General features: G+C 37.6%; 1 long non-coding RNA gene across 1 annotated transcript; it reads left to right on the plus strand.

The window, feature by feature from the left end:
• The first annotated feature begins 3,507 nt into the window (after nucleotides 1-3,507).
• Nucleotides 3,508-10,225, plus strand: LOC128782387 (uncharacterized). The gene is made up of 3 exons (XR_008428760.1): nucleotides 3,508-3,565; nucleotides 9,973-10,038; nucleotides 10,150-10,225. It is a non-coding gene; the product is annotated as an uncharacterized LOC128782387 (long non-coding RNA).
• Nucleotides 10,226-21,826: the final 11,601 nt, after the last annotated feature.

A 21,826-nucleotide genomic window follows, 5' to 3' on the forward strand; every position in this document is an offset into this window, starting at 1 on the left:
AATCTTTGGAGAAACTACATAAAGGAAAAAGTTTTAAGAAAACTGTTAACATCCCCACACCCATACCCTCAATCCATTGTAAATCTACCTATTACTGCCTTCAGAAATTGAGGTGAACATAAATATGCTCCCATGCCACCCTAGTTGAAAAGTCAGAAAACAAATGTGATTAATTTATCATTCTTGAGCGCATACTTTGATGTAGTTTGTAACTTCATGTTTGCCTATTTTTTTTTTTTCTTCTCAAGATATTTGTTTATTTCAGTGCATAGTATAAACATTACATAACTCATGGTGAAGGAAAAAAAAAAGGGAAACCAGAAATGCCATTGCACAAAACCATAACATCATCTATTGAGGTAATAAGAAAATCCTCTGAACAGACCTTCACGCTGGAACTAGTACAGTAATGCTGTGATATTTTGCCAGCCTGTTTGGACAAGCCCTAAAGGAAGCTACTCATGTGGCTTTCAGTGTCAAGTAAACAATGAACCAGCAGAAATGGATTTACCTTGAGGTGCCTTTTTCCTTCATGACTCAAAATGCTGGGAAGGGGGAAACTAAGAACACATGTAAATTAGATAAACCTTAAATCATAGAATTATTTATGCTGGAAAAGACCCTTAAGATCATTGAGTCCAATTGTAAACCTAACCATGCCAAGTCCACCCCTAAGCCATGTGCCTAAGTGCCACATCTACGCCATTTAAATACCTCTAGGGATGGTGACTCAGCTACTTCTCTGGTGAGCCTGTTCCAATGTTTTACAAGCCTTATGGCAATGAAATTTTTCCCATTATCCGGTCAAAACCTCCCCTGGCATATCTTGAGGATATTTCCCTATGTGCTGTTGCTTGTCACCTGGGACTGGGGGCCGACCCCCACCTGGCTACAATCTCCTTTCAGGCAGTTGTAGGGAGCAATAAAGTCACCCCTGAGCCTCCTTTTCTCCAGACTAAAAACCTCACCTTCATCAGCTACTCCTCATATGACTTGTGCGTCAGACCTTTCACCAGCTCCCATTTCCCTTCTCTGGACATTCTCCAGCACCTTGATGTCCTTCTTGGACTGTACGCAGGACTTAAACCGCAGCAGCTCTTTGGTGCAGCCTCACTGGTGCCGCGTACGGGGGACAATGACTGCCCTGTTCCTGTTGACTACACTGTTGCTGGTGTAGGCCAGGATGCCATTGGCCTTCTTGGCCACCTGGGCACAGCTGGCTCATGTTCAGCGTGTCAACCAGGACTTGCATGTTCTTTCCCACCAGACACCTTCCCAGGCAGTCTGTCCCAAATCTGTAGTTTTTCATGGGGTTGTTGTCACCCAAGGGCAGGACTTGTTGCAAAATTTCCAGCTATGTTCCAAACCTAAGTTTTCCAAGAAGAATGTTTGCCAGAAGGTTGCCGAATTTTGAACCTTGGACAAAACAAAATAGCCTGCATCAGTGGAGAGACATAAGACTAGCAAAACTGAAGTTACAATGTTTTTGCTTGTCAGAGTTGTAAGACATGTTACAGTGAGAAGTGATAATTGACCTAATACTTCTGGAATTTCCTGAAATATTTATGTGTATGTATATGTATGTTTGTGTGTGTGTGTGCGTAAATTTTTAAAAATTTGTATAGTTCACTGAAAGAAACAAACATTTCAGATACTGCAGATTTAATAATCACAATGATTCTTACTTGTTTTGGTAGACTTACAATCTCCAAATGACAAGTCAAGACCTTCAAGCAAGTCATGAGGTCTAAGGGGGTAGAAGACAGAAAGCAGCAGAAAGAGCAGTTTATGTGCCTGTGAGGTGTCCAGAAGCTCAGCTTCTTTGAGGTGGGAATGTGAGAAAAGACCATAGTGATTGATAGCAAGCATTTGTCAGCCCAGGACCTGCCTTTCATTACTGGCAATCAGTCGGTTATTCCCATTTTTCATGGCTGGCCGTCACTCCCTGACAGTTATTCACCTTTTTACTACACCCTGTTCTGGACAAGCCAAGTTCCCAGCATGGGGTCACAGACTGTGCCAAGGATGGAACTTGCAAAGAGTTAAACCAATAATGGAAAACACTTACCTATATATTATCCAAATATTGCCCACACTAGAAAAATGAGAAAATCACATTGCTTTCAAATTTGCATATTCCATTAAACAAAGCTTAAAAGACTTATGTTTAAACGTTGTTGTCGTATATGATCCTACAGTTACTGGCACACCAAGAGACACAAGCAAAAACTCAAAAGATCATGATGTGGCTTTGAAAAGACACTAACAAAAACTAAAAACTTCATGTTATGCCGAATGTACTTTAGAGCTTGAAGAGTCTTGCTCTTCAAGCATTTTCCCATGGCAGTAGGTGGCAAAGGATAGTTTTCCCAGCATTTCACAAACTGAATTGCAGGGTTAGAAGCATTAAATTTTACATATTTTTTGACATGTTTAACAGAATTTAATTTTAATTTTAAATTATATTAAAGTCTCACTCTGAAAGTAAACTGACAATGATGCTGTTTGAGGAATGAATGAAGAATTTTACCTTTTGAAACACCATACACAGTAACCTTTAATTTGTCATTTTCTGTTTTGTTGTACTGTCACTTTTAATGGTTGTTACACTGGCTGCACATTTGACACTAACATATTTCTTTTGCTAAAATGTGCATTGCAGAATGCAAACATTAAAAATATTCTCTTATTCTTTGAGAATAAAACATTTTGGAGCATTCCAAAATAATATGTATGAACATACTTATGGAGGCAGCACAAATTTACATTTGCAGCAGCACTGAAAACTTCTTCTTTCAGAGTTCTGACTTCAACTTTTTTTTTTTTTTTTTTTTTTTTTTTTTTTTTTTTTTTTTTTAGGACAATTGAATATTTTCTATTCCTTGAATAAATACTTGGAGACGATTATTTTCCTTATTTTAGGTCTTTTGCACCAGTGTAATACTTCTCTCAAAGAAATTGCTGTTTTGTCTTCAATTTGCTCCATCTTATTGTCTAGAATATAAACTGCACAAGCCAGTTAACTGAGTTTTCAAAGGAAAAACATTTTAATAGCAGAGTTGTATCCTACTTGTTTCCAAAGAAGTGCTTCTTAATTGTGCATCTTGCAGTACTGTGTCTCAGTCTAAAAGTAAGGATACATTGTTTCTGGATGCTCACATATTAAAAAAGTTATATTTTCCAAGGACAACTTTGATAAAGTATAGAATTGTATAGAAATATACAGGCTGCTCAGTGCTTGAATTTCAACTTGAAGCTGAAATTTGTTGGTAAATCCTTCATTCATGAGCTCACTTTACTTCAAACCTTTGAATAATTCTTGATTCCCAACTATGATAGTCTTAAAAAAATATCATCATTAATCTACCATCATGTGCTGAACTTGTGGTTTTAGCAGGGGTCTAATTGAAAGATTGTGACATACAGTGTGGAATTTTTAAACTGGAAGTAATAGTAACATCAGGATAATTGATTATAATTCATACCCTCTGCAGGAGTTATAAATTGTACTGAAGAATGAGAACTCTATGTAACAGTACAGAAAGGATTTTAAAAGACCCAAAAGGTATTGTCATTCATTGCTTTAGCAGCCTTAAGAAAGCAATATGTGATATAATCCTATATTTTTGCCAAAACCAAAAAATATGCCTGAAGTTATCCAGCTGTGTAATTCATCTTTTTATACCTCATGATAACAAAAATATTTCCAGCTGACTAAATGTAGCCTCTGAATGTCCACTACATTTTGAGCTAAGTTATTTTCTTAGGGGCATAAATATATTGTTAAGTAAGCTATATGAGCAGAAAGATGGTGTGTTAGATGTAGGTCCTTAAGTCTTACATTATACTATCTCAGTGGAAGCAATAAGAAATCCATTGAGTAATTCAGGTTTAGATAGCATATGCATGAAGGTGTGTAAGTCTGATGTTTAATCATATTTTTGTCTAATGCAATTGAAACATAAACTTTAAGAGATTTAGAGATTTTAGAGGAGCTAAGATTTTAGTTAAAGATAAGCCTTACTAGAGTTAATTAAAATAAAGGGATTTTGTAAGTAGGCCTTGATGAAGTTAAGAGTTAGTAGTTAACTAATAATTGATTGCTTGTCAACACAATGTTTAGTTAGCTGGGTTTATAATGAAGAATATAGAAACTGAAAAATAGCTTTTAGGAACATAAGACAATTGTGGGCCTCCTCTGTTCTGAATCCAATTGAAGACAAGGAATGGGAGTTCTACCAAGGTTCATTTGTCATATTTGCATTGAAAAGGTAGAAAGGTCAAAATGAGGAAGACTTCATTTACTTCCTCATTTTGGGACCCCTCCTCATGAAAGGGACCACCGACCCTTTTCAAGGAACAAACTACGCATGCTTAATAGGTTTTGAAATTATTAGCATAGGAAGCGAGGAATGGGATGTACCAAAATGATGAATATGTATTTGCATTTTGGGTATTCAATTCTTGTGTGGATAAAAGGACTCTGTAATCATTTGAAAGGCACAGTGTGTATTTGGGAGCTATCCCGCACGCCGTCTGGCGTCGCAATAAACATACACTTTCTAACTTTAAACTGTTAGAGAGTTTTTGTCCGTCACAGTTGGATATTGGTGCTAGATCAATATCCATATTTTTTTAATAAATCACAATGCTGCATGTGCAAACAGAGCTTTCCACTCTCTAATCATAATTTTCCCTGAAACTGCACAGACTTTGAAACTCATGTATATTGTTTTGAATTGTGAGATATGTTTCCTAATCACAGAGATTGTTTAGGATGCTTTTTTGCTTGACTGAAATAATACACATCAACGATCACTTTCATCATAATTAAGACCATGATACACAGAGGTACTTTCTTCTACCACAGCTGAGTTTTGTCTTGAGTGCCTGAGGTGTGATGCTAATAGCATTTTTATCTTCTGGCAGGTTGGGGAAAAAAAAAAGAAAATAAGGGAGGAAGTACATGGTAATGTCATGTGGTCAACACAGTCTGGGGCATGAACAGATGGAGAGCAGCCCTGGGAAGAAGGACTTGGGGGTGCTGGTGGGTGACAGGCTGGACATGACCCACCCATGGGCACTCCCAGCCCAGAAAGCCAAACGTGTCCTGGGCTGCAGCCAAAGCAGCGTGGGCAGCGGGGGAGGGAGGGGATTCTGCCCCTCTGCTCTACTCTGGTGAGAGCCCACCTGGAACCCTGCATCCAGCTCTGGGCTCCCAGCACAGGGAGGACCTGTTGGAAAGAATCCAGAGGAGGGGGCCCAGAGGAGATGATTGATTAGAGATGGAGCACCCCTCCTGTAAGGAAAGGCTGAGAAAATTGGGACTGTTCAGCCTGGAAAAGAGAAGGCTTCAGAGTGATGTAATTGTGGCCTTTTGGTACCTGAAGGGAGCCTGCAAGAAAGATGGACAGAGACTATTTACAAAACCATGCAGTGCTCTTAAACGGAGCAGTCAGTAAGTTTGTATCAAGCAAAGCCAGTGACTTCCCATATGCCTACCACTATTTTTTAAATCCCATAGTTAATTAAAGAAATCCCTCAAAATTCATTTTTATTTCATCAGACACAAACATCAGACAGAAACATTTCATCAGACACAAACTAAAAATAAAAAGATGAGTCTGTATTCCATCTGGCCAGGCAGAGTGCATGGCATTTGCAAAAGAATGGCATTTTTGGGATCCCAGCAAATGACTGTAGAGTACTGACTGACCTGTCTATCTTTCCTTCTCCAGAAATGCAGATTCTTGAACATATGTCTAAAGAGACTGAGATATGAATTTAATCCCATATTTCTTCTTAATAAACAACTAGAATGACACATCATACATCAAGTTTATTTAACCTCATAATTTTATGTTACCTCTTTGGAAATGATAGGTTTGATATATGTTGTTTGGTCTTAGAATAACAATTAATTTAAAAAATCAAGGACAACATAGTAAGGGATGTAAACAAAAATGTGCAAAATATCACCTTGCATGAACAAAGCTGATGAAATTCTTATTCTCAAAGACTGTTGTAAAAACCTGAAAGTAGTTATAGCTTAAGTAGTAACAAGAAAATGGAAGCCCCCAAATTTACATGCATGTTCTACCTCCTCATTTCCCCCAAAAGCTAAGTGAGCCAATACATTCTCTCTCATTAGTCTGAAGCACCAATTCTAATCTGGCTCATAATTAGAGAAAATAAAATTTGGGGTGAGTTCCAACTGATCCAATTAAGTTGCTGGCCTAACACTCTGTGGGTTGTTCGTCCCACTAGAAATCACAAACATGGTGAGCAAAAAAAAAATTGCACAGCCCTTTCTGCAGTATCAGAAGCTTCTAAATTGCATTCACAGTATCATGAGATTGGCCAATTTATGAAAGGTTTTCTGTCAGCCTAAGCATCCATGCTGTTCTTTTGCTGAAAAATGCATTCTCACATTGCTCATGTAATATAAAATAAATGCCATGAGAAGATGGAAAATTTTAATGCTGCTCATGATCAGGGAGTAAACATCCACTGTAATAGCCATGGTGACAGGAAGCAATCTAGGTCTTACCCTTATATGTGTAATAATAAGTAATTCATCTTTTAAGAAATCAGGAAAGTTGAAAAGAAAAAGGGCTCTCTTATGGGTTAGCCTTAGATTTGTTCCAAAGTTTCCATGTTTCACCCCATTAATTTACAAAAGCAATCATGTAACAGTCCTGATTTTGCCCTCTGGCCCTTCTCTTGCCGTTTCTTCTTCACAGTATCTTCAGTGGTGATCATCCCACTGCCTGTCTTGTGACTGGTCACTCAGCAACATCCATCTGCGGTGACCTTTTTCTTCCTGTCTCAAGCCAGACCCGTGGGGGCCACTAAGCATTGCTGGGAGCTGGATCTCACCCATAACTGCTCCATGGATGAAGCAGTCCAAAATGTATACATATCTTTTCAGATAAGAAGTTATCTGATTCAGTGACACTTTACCTCTTGGAGTTGTTTTACTTTTCAGTTTCCCACTGTATCAGGAAATACAAAAAAGTGTCAGGTTTTTTGTGTTTGGTTTGTATATGCCTTTCTCATAGAGAAAGACAGATCTCTAGGATCTCTTACTCTTTCCTGCCAGAGTTGTTCCATTTACAGTAATTGTCCTCAACTTACACGCAGAGAATTAGAAAAACAGTGAATAAATAGTCTAGTGGGTGGGTGGGTATCTCAGCTGCAGATCACTTAGGTTCACATACTTGTTCTCCCAGGGTACCCCATGGAAATAAATATCCTGTCCCATATTCTTAGCTCCTCAGGTTGTTAGGGTTTTTTTCAGGGGATCTGATGAAGGTAACAGAAACTTCAAAATATATTGTTTCCCCTGATGTTGAGGCAATACTTTGGAAATTATTAACATATTTCTTCTACCAACATCTACACACAATGTCTGGAAACACTTCTCAATGTGTTTAAATTTCCTGTTTTTATATGATCAATGAGAAGGATGCTGCTAAAGGAAATTTGTTGAGCCTCCATTTTGCTCACTGTTTCCAACTATGCTCCTCTATGGAGCTAAGAAGTCTGAAGTAGGACCTGAAATGCTGTACACTGAGAACTAACTTGGGGACAGAATTAGTTGAACCTCAATCACTGAGCCAAGCCTTCAGAGAATGAACTAAGGAGATAGGTAAGAGGCATACCTAAGTAAGATGGATGCCAGGTAGGTCTCTCTGCTTCTTGAGAAATAAACTCTAGAATTAAAGAAGCTACTACATCTGTAAAGAAAGCTAACCTGTTAGTATATCCATCTACACTAAATTATAACATCAAGAAACACATTATCTCTGTAGATCTGTCTAAAGTCTGATAGCAAACTTGCCTGAAAGCATTCATTTGGTGAAAAAAAAATTCCACAAGTGCATTATTTTCAGAACCCAAAGTGGATTTTAAAAATTATTCATATTTGTAAAGCAATGATAGTCTAGGGATATTGGTAGACTTTTTATTTTTTAATTTTTTTTGCCATGTAGTATAACGTGCATTGTAAGTATTTAATATTTTATTTTATATAGGATATGCTAAGATGTACCAATATAATATCCATAATATACCTTGGATGAGTGTGGAGGTGATAAGGATATAGGGGCAAGCTGAATAAATGACAGTCTTCATCACCAGCTTACATTACAAAATCACCACTGAACAAAATAATATCTTTGTAAAGAAAAAAAAAAAAAAGAGGCCCACCCTTTCTATTTGACATTACCTTTGTTAAATAGTGTTCACTTTGAACTTTTCTTTGCTAAGATCATAGCTGTGGATTCCTGACAACCCTCACCATCTTGCACTGCACAACCTGCAAATAAATGTTACTTTTCTTCTACTGCTCTGAAATGTTAAATAAGGATTTAATGACTCAAGCCAACTCCACCCAGCTGGTATACTGGGCATGATGTTCTATGGTATGGAATATCCATTTCACCAGTCTTTGACCCACCTTGGAGAAGTCTGTGAAGGACTGTACTCCTTGGAAGGAACCTCTTCTTGTAGCAAGAAAAGAGCATGGTGAGAAAGAAGTGGCAGAGACAAATCATAACAAGCAGACCACAGCCCCTGTTATTCTCTGCATGGCTTTTGTGTGTGTGTGTGTGTGTGTGTGTGTGTGTGTGTGTGTGTGTGCATGTGTAGGAGTAGAGGAGCCAGGAATGAAGGAATGGAGATGAGCCCCCAAAGAAGAGGAAGGTGGGGAAAAGGTGGTTGTAGCCTTGTTTTTATTTCTTGTTACCCTACTCTTAATTGGCAATACATTCAGTTAATTTTCTGCAAGCTGATTCAATTTTGACCATGCTGGTAATTGGTGACTGATCTCCCTGTCCTTATGTCAACCTATGGTCTTTTTCTTGGTATTTTGTTCGTCTGTCCTGTTGAGTAGGGGGAGTGGGAGACAGTTGAATGACTGATTAATTGTGCAGTTCCTCAGTTAATACATAGAATGTCTATAAAATGCAGCATGTTTTCTAGTAAGTCAAATATGCAGAACATATATTGAATTCAGGCATAGTAATCTGATGAAAACTGGAACTTTAATATTACTTGAATCTAAAACTTCTGTTTTCTCTTCACTGTATTAAAAGGACCTCAAATAATTTTACAAACTTCAGAAGTTTAGCAGAAAAATATCTAGTTTGATTTTTTAGAATTAAAATGCATATCAACTAATTATTGAGTAACTAAAATGTTGTTTTGAAACATCTTTATGCAATGTGCATTCCCAGTTCACACATGACAGTGTCTGTAATGAAAGATACAAAGTGCATTTTCTTGTCAAGTTTCCAAGAAAGCATTATGAAAAATGGAAAGTATTTCTAAGTCAAGGAAAGTAGAAGTGGTGCCTCTTATCTTAAAAACTATAAATCTGTCAGTGCATTTAAAGAAAATTAGTATAGATTGAAAACCTGGAAAGCAAAGTACATCAATGCAAGCTTCTTTACCTGCAATTGATCACTGCTATTGAAATGCAACCGTGTTATTTTCCCTTCATTTTAACTAATGTGAAAATTTCAATTCTACCTGTATTTCCCCAGATTTAGTTCTAGTTTAATTTTTATATTGACTTCAACATTTTTCATTTTTGAATGGACATCTATTTGAATGTTTTACACCATCTTCCTGGCACCAAGATTTTATATTTGGTGCTTTGGAGCAATCAATACATTTAAGTACATTAATGGAGGCTTTCAGTAAGTTTTTCTTACTTTGGAAGTTTATGCTATTCTTCTATGTTATGTATTACACATATCTAAGCATTGGATACTTTTTTCCTGATAAACATTGCATACTTCCATATAGGTATATAGTTTAAAAGATGCATATGCCATTTTAATATACTAATATTTGAAAAATGCTAGGTATAATATTTGGTACAGTTAGTTACTTCTTTTGAGAACAGAAGGTTTTATCTATTTAATGTATGACAGTTATTTCATATGTCTTTTCTATCTCCAATAGAAATCTGAAGTCTTTGCAAGGAATGGAATTCTTAAAGAATACTGCTACAGGCCAAGTGGCTCTCTGGTATAGTGATTATATGGATTATAAATATGTGCTTCAGAAAGACAAGATTTCAAAATAGAGCGATGTCAGTTTTCTTCCTGACAGTCCTTTTCTATGTCTCTCATGTTTAAGGATTCCCTTCGATGGAACTATTTGGCTCTCATGTTTTTCATTTGTTTTTGTGGCTGCACCACATGAAATCAATTCCAAGCAACAAAATAAAATATTTCTGAAAGCAGAAAACAGTCATGAGTTTTATGTTTTTACTATAACTCTGCTATTTACAAGAGAACATATTAACAATGACAAGTAAATGCAGGGTCCAGAAGGGGGTTCTGAGAATCAAGGGTCAAAGCTTCTGGGCCTTATATAACCATAATCTTCCAAAAACACTCAACCAGTTTTGTTTCTCACTCTTCTCTTTTAAAAGGAAGTAATAGTAAGCAAATTCATAGGAATGCTGCAAGTTTTGTTTACCTGATATGCTAAAGAATTTTAATATTCTTAGAAGTGACAAAATGTTATTATTTCTTTTAAGATGAAGATTTGAATTTTTTTCTTTAGGAATGTGTGTCTCTCCAGTAGATTAATTGCCTCCATATGGAAAAAGCCTCTGAAAGAGGTAATGAAGACAATGGCATAAATCAAGGGTAATGTTAAGGACCTTTACAAATAATTCCAAAATTGTTAAGAAATGTGATCTTTTGCTGCAAGACATTTTCTGTGGTGCATTTCCACTTAGCACACAGATTGTGTACTACATCCAGACATATGCAGTTCTCTTGATGTGCATTTTCTTAGAAGCCAATGCTGAGAGCAGAGCTTTGTTTAGCTTAGAAACAGTTGCACCAGCAAATGCTCCTCTTCACCGTATGCAGTACATTGCACTAGAAATTTGCTCAGGAATACATCAACATGATTGCACAAGAACAACTGTCTCTAACTTCCTCATAGCTGAAACTTCACACCACATCATCTACATTTTATTTCCTTACACCATTGTTCTTCAACATTTTTAATTGATAGATCACCTGACCTTTCTGAAATACACATACATAGCTACGCGTCTCTACTCGTATGCAGCAGGCAAGAGATGAGCACTGCTTTGTGTCATGCATGTAAACAAAATGTTATTAGTGTATTAAAGTGCATTTTATCTCAACATTAGGAGCAACTAAGCGTACAATTTAACTACAAGAAGAAGAAGACAAACAAAGGTGACAGTTGGTCTGGGATGCAAGAGGATACCCACAGCAATCATTAACTCCCTACTTTACTTCAGGGCACTTGCTGTTTCTTTGATTGCAATATTTTTATAGATTATCTTCTCCTGCCTTACTATTAACCTTTGATTTATAGAAATGTGATAAATAACACTGCAGATGTACTAATGAGCTTCCCATCAGAGAAAGAGAATACAGATAGCATCTGGAATCAGGTAGGAGTAGGGAGAGGGATTTAAGCCTGTTGGAGGCATGGAGGCACAGGAGACAATTACAAACAATATGTGCTTGCTTAAGGGAGGTCCATACTGGTGTCCTGCAGTCATTGAGTTGTTCAGCTGACAGCACTAAGCCTCCATAGTTTTCAGGACATGTTGGCTTGTGCTTCCACCAAGAGGAAGAATTAGTGTCTTCAGGGGAATTCCTGAGGCTGCAGCCTATAAATCATATTAGTATGTACAAAATGCCAGGTTCACTTCTTGGGATTCTTAGGGATCTTGGAGGCAAGCCAGGTCTACTATGACATAAAGTGTACATTGTAACATACAGCATACATCTGCCATGTCAGCAGAGAGAGCACACATTTGAAATCTCTATGTGGAAAGGGTGTCCTTTGTAATTTTTTGCACCAAATGGGTACCAGACTCTCTGATTCTATTTATTAAAGCAGCTACTGTAATGTTGTTCCCTTTTTGCTTCCTTTTTTGGAAGGAAATAAGTCATAAATGCTATCACTTTGGATATAGACTGCTTCTTCATTTGCTTGAAAAGGGTTACAAATGCCTGATTTTGTTTGCTCTGCTGCATTTCTTGCTACGTAGGACTGTGAAGAAGAATACTTTGAAACAATGCCTTGAAACACTATTCCTGGAAAAAAGCATTACCATTATTCATTTGTTATTTGAAGAGGAAGCAGATGGAACAAACCTGAGCTGCTGTAGCATTTGTTACATGACTCTGTGAACTGCAAGTGAGAAATGGGAATATGTGCAAAATGTCTGCTTTTCCTTTCTCTTTCATTATACTTGTGCGAAATTAGAGAGGACTCAAATTCTGTGCAGAAGTGAAAATGCTTCTGAACTGACTCTAAAATATCTACATACTTAAACAGTTCTATGACTGTTTTGGTTTTTGTCCTTTCTGAAGCTCAGAAGGCAAGACCCAAAACTGCATATTCAAAATAACAAAAAACTCCAAAGGAATGTGAAGGAGAAACAAATATTCATACAAGGGGGAATTCTGAGATCTAATATAGGTGCAAACACAGCTGCAAGGGAAATAACTGACTCCACTAAAGCTTAACATTCTCTGTACTGGAGGCACATGTTCTCAACTACTAAATTTCTCAGAAAGTGCTATAGTAGGTTATACCACTAGAATTCACAATTTCCCTGTACCTGGAATTTATATGGCTATACTTGCTAAGTGTGCTGTGAATTTACCCATCAATTTTCAATAATTACCTTGATTCTTTGAAAGGCTACTTTGTTAATCACTGTCTGCTAGTGATAATTTTTGTCTGGTGAGTATTTTGAGAGCTATTTTCTGCCAAGTGAAAGAGGGGTTTCAAAATAATCAATAATTTAAAGAATGGTATTAAAATTCCTGAAAAAAAAATTAAAAAGCTGAAGATGTACTATTTCAAGGTATTTATATGATCATGCACTAGAAACTGAAAACTGGAGCCAGTTATTTTCTGAATCGGACATTGGAAATTGGAGTGAAGGGGTGAGCAGCAGTAGCTGCTATGACCTTTCCTGTTGTGGAAAGCTACCAAACAGTGCTCTGTAGTGCCTGGGGATATGTGAATCTGCCATTCAAAGTGAAATACTGTAAATGATTCAACCTCTAGGCCTTTTCAAAGAAATTAAATGTCTGTTATAGTTAATATTTCATTATTTTAGTAAAAAGGATAAACGGTGAGAACTTAATTCTTCTTTATAATTGGTGACATATGCAATATGAAGGGTTGGGGACATAGACAAGTCAAGACATTAACAATGGCTTTTCTACTACTTAATATGAGTGGAAGAAACTCTTGCTTCACACCAGAGAAGTGGAGGAACAGCAGTCTCCTCAAAAGATCTAGTTAAGTGGCTAAGGGTAATGCCAGCTGAAATTTCAATAGAGAAAATATCTGGTATGCAGCTGTATACATTGGAATTTTAATAGTCACAATTTCTGTTTCTTGAAAAAATTCAGGCTTAAGTAAGTATGTTCTGTCACCTTGACATTTTTAATTTACTTCAAATTGACTATCCTATATTCTTTAGTTCATCTTTTACATTGTACAAGCTGCTGCAAACTGTTAAACTGCAGCTATTTGGGGTTGAATGATTGTTATAAAGTGAGTAAGCAACACTCACTACAGTTATGGTTGAGTTTTGATTTCCAACCCCCACATGTAGCCAGTAAATTAACCTAAAATGATTTAACTCAGCTTAAATGAAGTAGGATCTGTGTTGATAAAGGCCAAGCACCATCTCCCATTTTCCGTTTAAGTTTGAAGTCTTGCATTTGAGTTTTTAGCACTGGCAGCATAACTAACCTGACATTTTCTGCTGACAAGGATTCTTCAGCATTTTAATCTGATAGCATTTTTTAATAATTTATTTCTACTACTAAATGTCATAAGCAACACCAGAGAGAGACATATACGTATATAGTAGAATATTTTTAAAATATAGAACAATGAAAATGAAAAATGTTCCATATTTGTTGCAAACTGAATCTCACTTGATGAAGCCATATTTTAGTAATGTAATTTTCATTACAATTCTTGTCCTTTGACTACCAACTGTTCCCAAGATCTAAACTCTAGCACACTGATATGTGAGTGTCTTTGAAATATGGCATCAATGTCGACCTCACTGCATGCCTGAAGCATCACTGAATATGTTTTTCCCTTGCAGACTAAGCAGAGAAGCAAAAACCTAGAAAAACTTTCTTCTAACTCATTTCCCATCAAAATCAGCTAAATGACCTTCTAAACCTCTAAACAGTGGCTCAATTTTTTTCAAGTAGTGCTGTGAGCCAGCAAGATTTCCCATGTGGCCCCTGTATTTGTTCTCCTGGATGCCAGCATTCCTCTTCAGACTGCAAGCATATACCATTTTGATATACAAATAGTTTTACTGGTTCCTTTAATCCTCCTCATTGATTAGTCTGACACTATTATAATGAGCTAATTTTCAATATTGTCCCACAGACTTGGCAGACTGTATACTATGATCTGAATCAATCTGATTAATTTATCTGATTAGTTCATTAATAATAGGAATATTCAGCTAATCCTTGCATTTTATGATTAAATGAATTATTCGTGACTTTGCAGAAAGTAATGACTATTTTAATTAAATTAATAAAAGGATGGTTGGAATTTTTAATGTTTTAATTGGATAATATCTCCATCAGAGACATTGGATAATGTCTCCATGACAGAGACAGGAGGATCAAGTACACCCTACACCAAGTGCAAATGACACTAAGCTGTGTGGTGTGGCTTTTGTTCTTCTCGCCCTGGCCTTGGGCATCTGGGACGCCTGGCTAGGCTCTGCCTTTCGGTGAGACTGGGGCTGCCGCGTGCATGGGGGCTCTAGTGCTGAGCCTCCGGCATGGGTTTACAGCTTTCGCAGCCATGCGCTGAGAGGAGACAAAGGGATGAGAGAAGGCACACCTTGCCTGTGTGGCTGGAGAAAATTTATTTCCCGCGTGGCCGCTGCAGTGCCTGGAGCGGCTGTTCCCAGGTGTGCACATGGACAAAATGGTGATTGAACAAAGGAAGCATCGGGTTAAATGGGGGGCGGGCAGACAGGGGTGGAAATCCCCCTCGCCCAATGGGGGCAGACAACAGGGGAGTGACGCGGATCACGGCAACCTACGGGAACATAACAGAGGTGGGTGCAGTGTTCTGGGACAAATGGGATTGCAAGGATGGGGTGACTGACACAGTACTTTCAGGAATGAACAGAGGGTGGCTATAAGATGGACATGTAAAAGCTCCTATGGCAGACAACTTGGAGTGAAGCATTGTGAGGGGAAAATGCGGGTACATAAAACCGACTAACTGACATTTATTAAAACCCCCAACTGAACCAACCCCGCAGGCAACAGTGTGGTGCAATTGCCACTCCTGAGGAATGGGATGCCATCTAGAGGGACCTAGAGAAGCTTGAGAAATGGGTCCATGAGAACCTCACAAGGTTTAACAAGACCAGGTTCAAGGTGCTGCACCTGGGTTGGGGCAACCCTCAGTATCAACCCAGGCTGGGGAATGAACAGACCAAGAACAACCCTGAGGAGCAAGATTTGGGGGTGCTGGTGGGTGAGGGGCTGGACATGACCCAGCAATGTGACATTTACCTAAATTTGATTAAGTTAGCTCAAATATTTTCATATACTTAAAAATAAAGAACCTTGTGAAGAAGCATCTCAAGACTACTTTGAGCAGAAAACCTAAACTAATTCTACTCCTTGATGTACTGCTATAAAAAAAAGGGCAAAAAGTGCATATCACCTTTGTCAATTCACGAAGAATAAAACCTTGATCTTGAATGACAACGAGCTATCATATTTTCATATAATCTACTTGAAAAGTATTAATAGAAATGATGGAGAGCACATCTTCATTGCACTGATAAATCTGAAGCAAACCCATTGCAAACTTTTTAAATACTCATGTGTAGCACTCTTATGGCTGTATACAAACCAAACGCTAATAAAATGGAAAATTGTTTCCAAAACTGCTGGCAAAAAGTAAGAAATTATCAATATCCTGCAGCCAAAAACTTACCAGTAGTGTCAACCACTCTTGATGAAGAGGTTGTCATTTTACATATCTTTAATTCCAGGGGTGTGAAATATTGCCTCTAGGCAAAACGAATAGCCTTTTTCTTCCAAAATTTAGTCTTCAAATATAAAAGTCTTAGTATCAAGTATCACAAATATTTAATGTCGTGCAGTGAGCTGGATCTGATGCTTTTAATTCTCTTTCAGACTTCGTTGAATGTGCTGCTCTTCCAAATGCCACTACAGCTAATTATTTTCCATATCCAGCATTACCATTTCTTGAAATATAAATTATTTAATTGTTCCTTCTACCTGGACACGGGGAAGGTAACAGCCATGTCATAGTGTTGCAGAATTAAGTAAGTGTGCCTGCTCTGGTGTTGTCCCAGAAGGCAGTCTCTATCTTCTGGCACCAGCCCTGGAGATGTGGTGGTGGTGCCATTGTATGCAGAACATCAGTGGTAGCATTTGGTGACAGTGAAGGTGCAGGATTGTCATGGAAAGGGCTGTCCCAGCTCAGTCTGGCAGGGGAGCTACCAGGTGCAACAAGGAAAGGAAACATAATGGGGCAGGGGCTGCCCATGGTAATGGAGAGTGGTTGCTCTGGACTGCAGTTAGGGAAGCCGCCAGACCACAACACACTCCTGTCTTCTCATTCCTCTGCCACTGAGCTGTACTGTTGCCAATAATCTACAGATAGATAAGAAGGCAGCAATCCCCACCCTGTAGTGCTCTCACAGGAAGGTGAAGCTCTCTAAACCCTTGGGCAAAGAGACCTCTGTACCTTTCTTTCACTGGGTGCCCTGGGGCTGAGCTGCTGGCACAACCCCTAGTGCGATAGTGGCCATTTCAGAGTGGGTGGAATGCTGGTGGCAGCCAGCACAGTTCCCTCAAGACTGGTGTCTCTTGGTGATCATGGAGGCATGTAATGGACAGCTTTGGTGTGAGGCTGGGAGAGCTGTGGGCACTGCTGACAGCATCAGAGGGTGGTTGCTTCATTTAGTGGCTCTCCTGTCTCTGACAGCTGAAGCCCTGGACAGGAACATGAGTAGATCTTCTGCCCTCTTCGTCCTTCACCACTCAGCCAAGGAGTGTTGCAACTTTCTGCAGAGATACTTACCTAACCATAAAGAAACATCCTCTCCTGTGCCTCTACATCTTATCTAGTATCCTGTGATAGATTGCATCATGGTCCTACAAGCAGCTGAAAGTTCCCCAGAGCTGTGGACAGAAGCAACTCTCCAGCATCCACATTCTATTTTCTTTCACAGAGTGAAAAAAGTTTTTAAACACAATTTTTCTGACTCAGTAAGCTATTTTTCCTGAACCTAATTTCCCTGAAGTCTAGTAAATCTATTCTGCTGCAACCAATAAGGTAAAATGGTATGTGGCTATGGGATTCTTTATTCAAGAAAGACAGAAACAACCATACAAACATGTTACACATTTATTCTGGATGTGTGTATACACACATTTCACCATGCAAGTGAAATTGAGTAATGGTAAGAGCTGGTAAATTTTTGGATACAAAAGAAGATTTTGAGCAAACCACAATGATAAACTACTTAATTGTGCCATAACTGTACTAAATGCATGATCTAAAAAAGAAAAAAACTGCAGAAGGGACTTCTAGTTAATTCCAATATTAAGCATAGAGAAGAAAAAAATGTTACATATAAGCAAAAGCTGAATTTCTTATTCATGAGTTAAATAAATTAGCAACACAAATGAAAGTTTCATCAGAGCGGGATTATGGTGTATTGCATACACAAAATTGGAAGACATCTGGCAAGCACCATACAAATTAACATAATGTATCTCAGTATTCAACAATCTCTAATAGCCCATAATACAGTTTCCACTTACTAATGCCATATTTGAATATCCTGGGGAAGAAAGTATTTTTAAGTTCGATAAGATTGTTCAGAATTACATAAATGAACTCAATTATTTCACTTAAAGAACTTGGAAGAAAACAAATTGTCGCTTTATATTCATTATGCTTTTTTTAGTTTCATACAGTAAATGACAGTACTCCTGACAGCTACCAACCTGGAAATCTCTTTTGCTGGAAAAAAGACAGGGTTCAAATATTGAGTCAGTGAGACAAAAGTGAAGTAAAAACCCCACGCTTTGTTATTTCTTCTTTTTTTATCCTATAGTCTTCCCAATTTGTTGCACCTGTTGTTTACACTCCTGTTGTAACGACTGATTTACTATGGGTTCAATATAAAGTCAGAAATTCCATTCTCAGAATTTGAACTAAATTGAGTTCAATTTCCCTTGGCTAAGGAAGGGAGATGTTACATCACATCCAAAAACAGAGTTTTGGTAAGTTCTAAATAATTTTTAAAGATGCTTGATTTTCCAATGCCCCTTACTGGAATTCTCAACATTTGATATTAACAATAGGTTACTTTTAATTTTCCTGCATTTCTGTCCTTGCCCATTTCCTCCTTTTTTTTTTTCCTTCCAGTGGTTTTAAAAGATAAATTTCATTTGTCATCTTTTGTATCAAAAATCATAGCTAGAAATGATTTAGTACTACTAATAAAAAATAATCTAATTCAATTAAATTCATTAGAACAAGGATGACCCTTGACATTCCTATTATCATTCTGAAAGTGTAAAATGCAAGGCATTCCTATAAATATTAATTAAACTGATGTAGGAATTAAAATGTTCTAAGCATAACAACAACAAATATATGACACAAGAATGTTATTGTAAGTTTTTAAATAATCACAAGCCAGACAAGGTCAAAAATTAATCTTGTCTTTTACTCTCAATTTGTTTTCACTGGATTTCTGTGCATGCATTTTTTTCTTTTGGTTATTACTATATTTGATGAATACTCATTTGAGAAACTTCTTTTAAAACTGAATAGTAACAAGGATCTAAGAACATTTATTAGAATAATTACTTATATTCAATGCAATTATTTAGTATTGACTTCAGGAGAATTCAAACCCAGTATACCCAGCATCTCTGTGATAACCAGTTTTCTTTCACAAAAATTAATAAATAAACAAACCTCTGTTCCAAACAGTTCATAGATTATGGCACCAATGAAATTACTAATGCCAAATTAAGATTATTTGTGCTATTTTTTTCTTCTGTTACTGCTTTATGGCAGCATATAAAATGGTAATGAAGTAGTGTTAAGAACAGAAAAGAGAAATTTCAGCCACTTAAATCTATGAACAGTGGCAACACTGCCTCAAACACATCAATAGTTTACTCATATAAAGCTACTATAGTTTGTGCTGAATGTAGAAATGGTAAAAAAAAAAAAAAATCTATCCATGAATTAAAACCAAAAAGACAATATATTCTAAATTCACAAGATTATGTTGCAAATTTGAACAATTAAGAAGCAAAAAACCCCCCAAAAAAAAACCCCAAAAAAACCCAAAAAAACCCCCTCCTCAAACTAAATGAGATGAGAAAATAGTCTTCCTCTGAAGCTATAACCCCATCTAGTGGGACTTCTTTTTAATAGCTGATAGGATTTGATCTTTTCATTACTCTGAGTATTGTGTATTAGCAAAGACTATCAAATGAAAGGGGGAGATTCCTAGGTTTTGTCTACTCAAGATTTCTCCTTAAAGGATTCTGTCTTTGCTACTTTTATGATTACCTCATCAATTACAAAAGGCTGGCATGGGAAGGAAGCTCTCTATTATCTCGATAAGCTCTAAAAAAACTTAGTACAATACTGGGAAAAGCATGGTTTATGAGATATTTGATTATAAGTAGAAAAGTGCAATGTAGAAATAGTGCTGGTCAATGGTTCTCAGAATACCTTGCCTGCATGAATTTCCTTCAAAGTTGTCTTCCCTCATTGAAATTAATAAACCATAAGGGGACCCAAGAGCATAAAAGAACGTAGTTGTACTGTAGTGAATGCTGGGGACTAGGATATGATGAATTTAACTAAAACAGTAATCAATTCTTGCAGCGTTCACACCTAAATTGCAGTATGAACACTGGTTTTATTCCTTTTCTTTAATGACACAAAGAAATTGAGGAGTAAGATGGCTCATTGATTCTAAACTCTTCTCACTGGGAATGATGATGTATAGAGAAGGGAGAGAGTAGAGGATGTTTCTGGTCCCCAGTACTTATAGTTTATCACATTACTGTAACATATAGCTCAGACTCAGGGCAGAAACCATGACAAGTGCCTGCGCTGCAGAATAAGCTGGCCCACCTCTTGCACACACTATTGTGCCATTGATAGAAGCCTTCCTGTTGTTTTATTGACATCTCACTGAGTAAGGCTATCTTCATCAGCACCCCACCAAGACAGAGCACTCTCACAAGCTGCAGGGATTGCTTTCACAAACTCTGTTGACCCAAACAACATCATCATCTGGATTCAAATGATTCTTTAGTCTATGGTATTCATTTGATCAGTAATTATGTTTATCAGCACTGATATACACTTTATCACCAATTTTCAAAAGAGCACATCCAGTGAAACAAATGGGGCAGTTATACTCATTCAGAGTAGCCACTGCATACTTGGAAAGTTAGTCAGACAGTGCAATTGTGGTTTCTTTTTCAAAAGCTCTGAGTCTGTAAGACTGTCAAGACTTAAGACCTGAAACTGAAGAGCAGATATGTAGAGCTACACCAAACTTCCACCTATCCTTGTTCAGAGACAGCATAGACTTATGCAAATAGTGGAAACCACAATCAACAGCAGAGTGACTCCTGACAAACTCCCCCACTTTTCTGCAGCCAACAGCTTGGAGGACTTTGTATTGGTTAATAGCTCTTAATAGAATTTTACTCCATCAACTTGTGTAATTATATTTTAAACCACTTGTAGTTTTTTAACCAAAATATCCTGTAGAAATTAGTTGAATGATTTAGTTACAATTTGACTGGCAAAACACTTGCTTCTGTTGGTTTTAAACCTGTTTCTTGATAATCCCATTTAATGCCTCCTTTTCCTGCCTAACAGAATATCAAGCAATGACAATATTTTTTCCATGCCAGTCAGGATTTTATTACTGCTATTGTATCATTCCCTTCCCTCTGTTATCTCTCATATACAAAAACCATTCCCTGACACTTTTGTTAATTCCTTCCTTTTAGAGATGGGGATACAACAGCAAAAAGACTTCATGGATTCATGACATATTGTAGTATATTCACCTTCCTTCTTATCTAGCTAATTCCTATTATTTTTAAAATGTCTATTTTAATTTTCAAACACATCTGAGCATTCAGAATCACAGAATCACAGAATTGTTAGGGTTGGAAGTGACCTTTGGAGGTAATCTAGTCCAACTGCCCTGAAGCGGGGTCACCTAGAGAAGGTTACAGAGGAATACGTACAAGTATTCCTTGGATTTGGAATGTTTCCAGAGAGGGAGACTATGACCTTTTGAGCAGCTTGTTCCAAGTGCTCTGCCAGCTTCAATATAAAGAATTTCTTCCTCATGTTGAGGTTAACATTTCTTGGGTTTTTTTGCCTAAGGCCTGTCACTGCCCTGTGTCCTGTCACTGTACACTGCTAGAAATATGGCATCATCCTCCTGACACCCGCATTTGAGATATTTACATGCATTAATGAGATGCCTTCTCAGTCTTCTGTAGGATAAACAAGCCCAGCTCCTGCAGTCTCTTCTCATAACAGACATGCTCCAGACCCTAGGTCATCTTTGTGGCCTCTACTGGACCCTCCCTAGTAGCTCTGTGTCTCTTGTATTGAGGAGCCCAGAACTGGACCCAGCACTCCAGACGTGTCCTCACCAGGGCTGAGTAGAGGGGCAGGATCACCTACC

The sequence above is a fragment of the Vidua chalybeata genome, chromosome Z, assembly GCF_026979565.1.
Source record: "Vidua chalybeata isolate OUT-0048 chromosome Z, bVidCha1 merged haplotype, whole genome shotgun sequence".
In the NCBI taxonomy this organism is placed as follows: domain Eukaryota; kingdom Metazoa; phylum Chordata; class Aves; order Passeriformes; family Viduidae; genus Vidua; species Vidua chalybeata.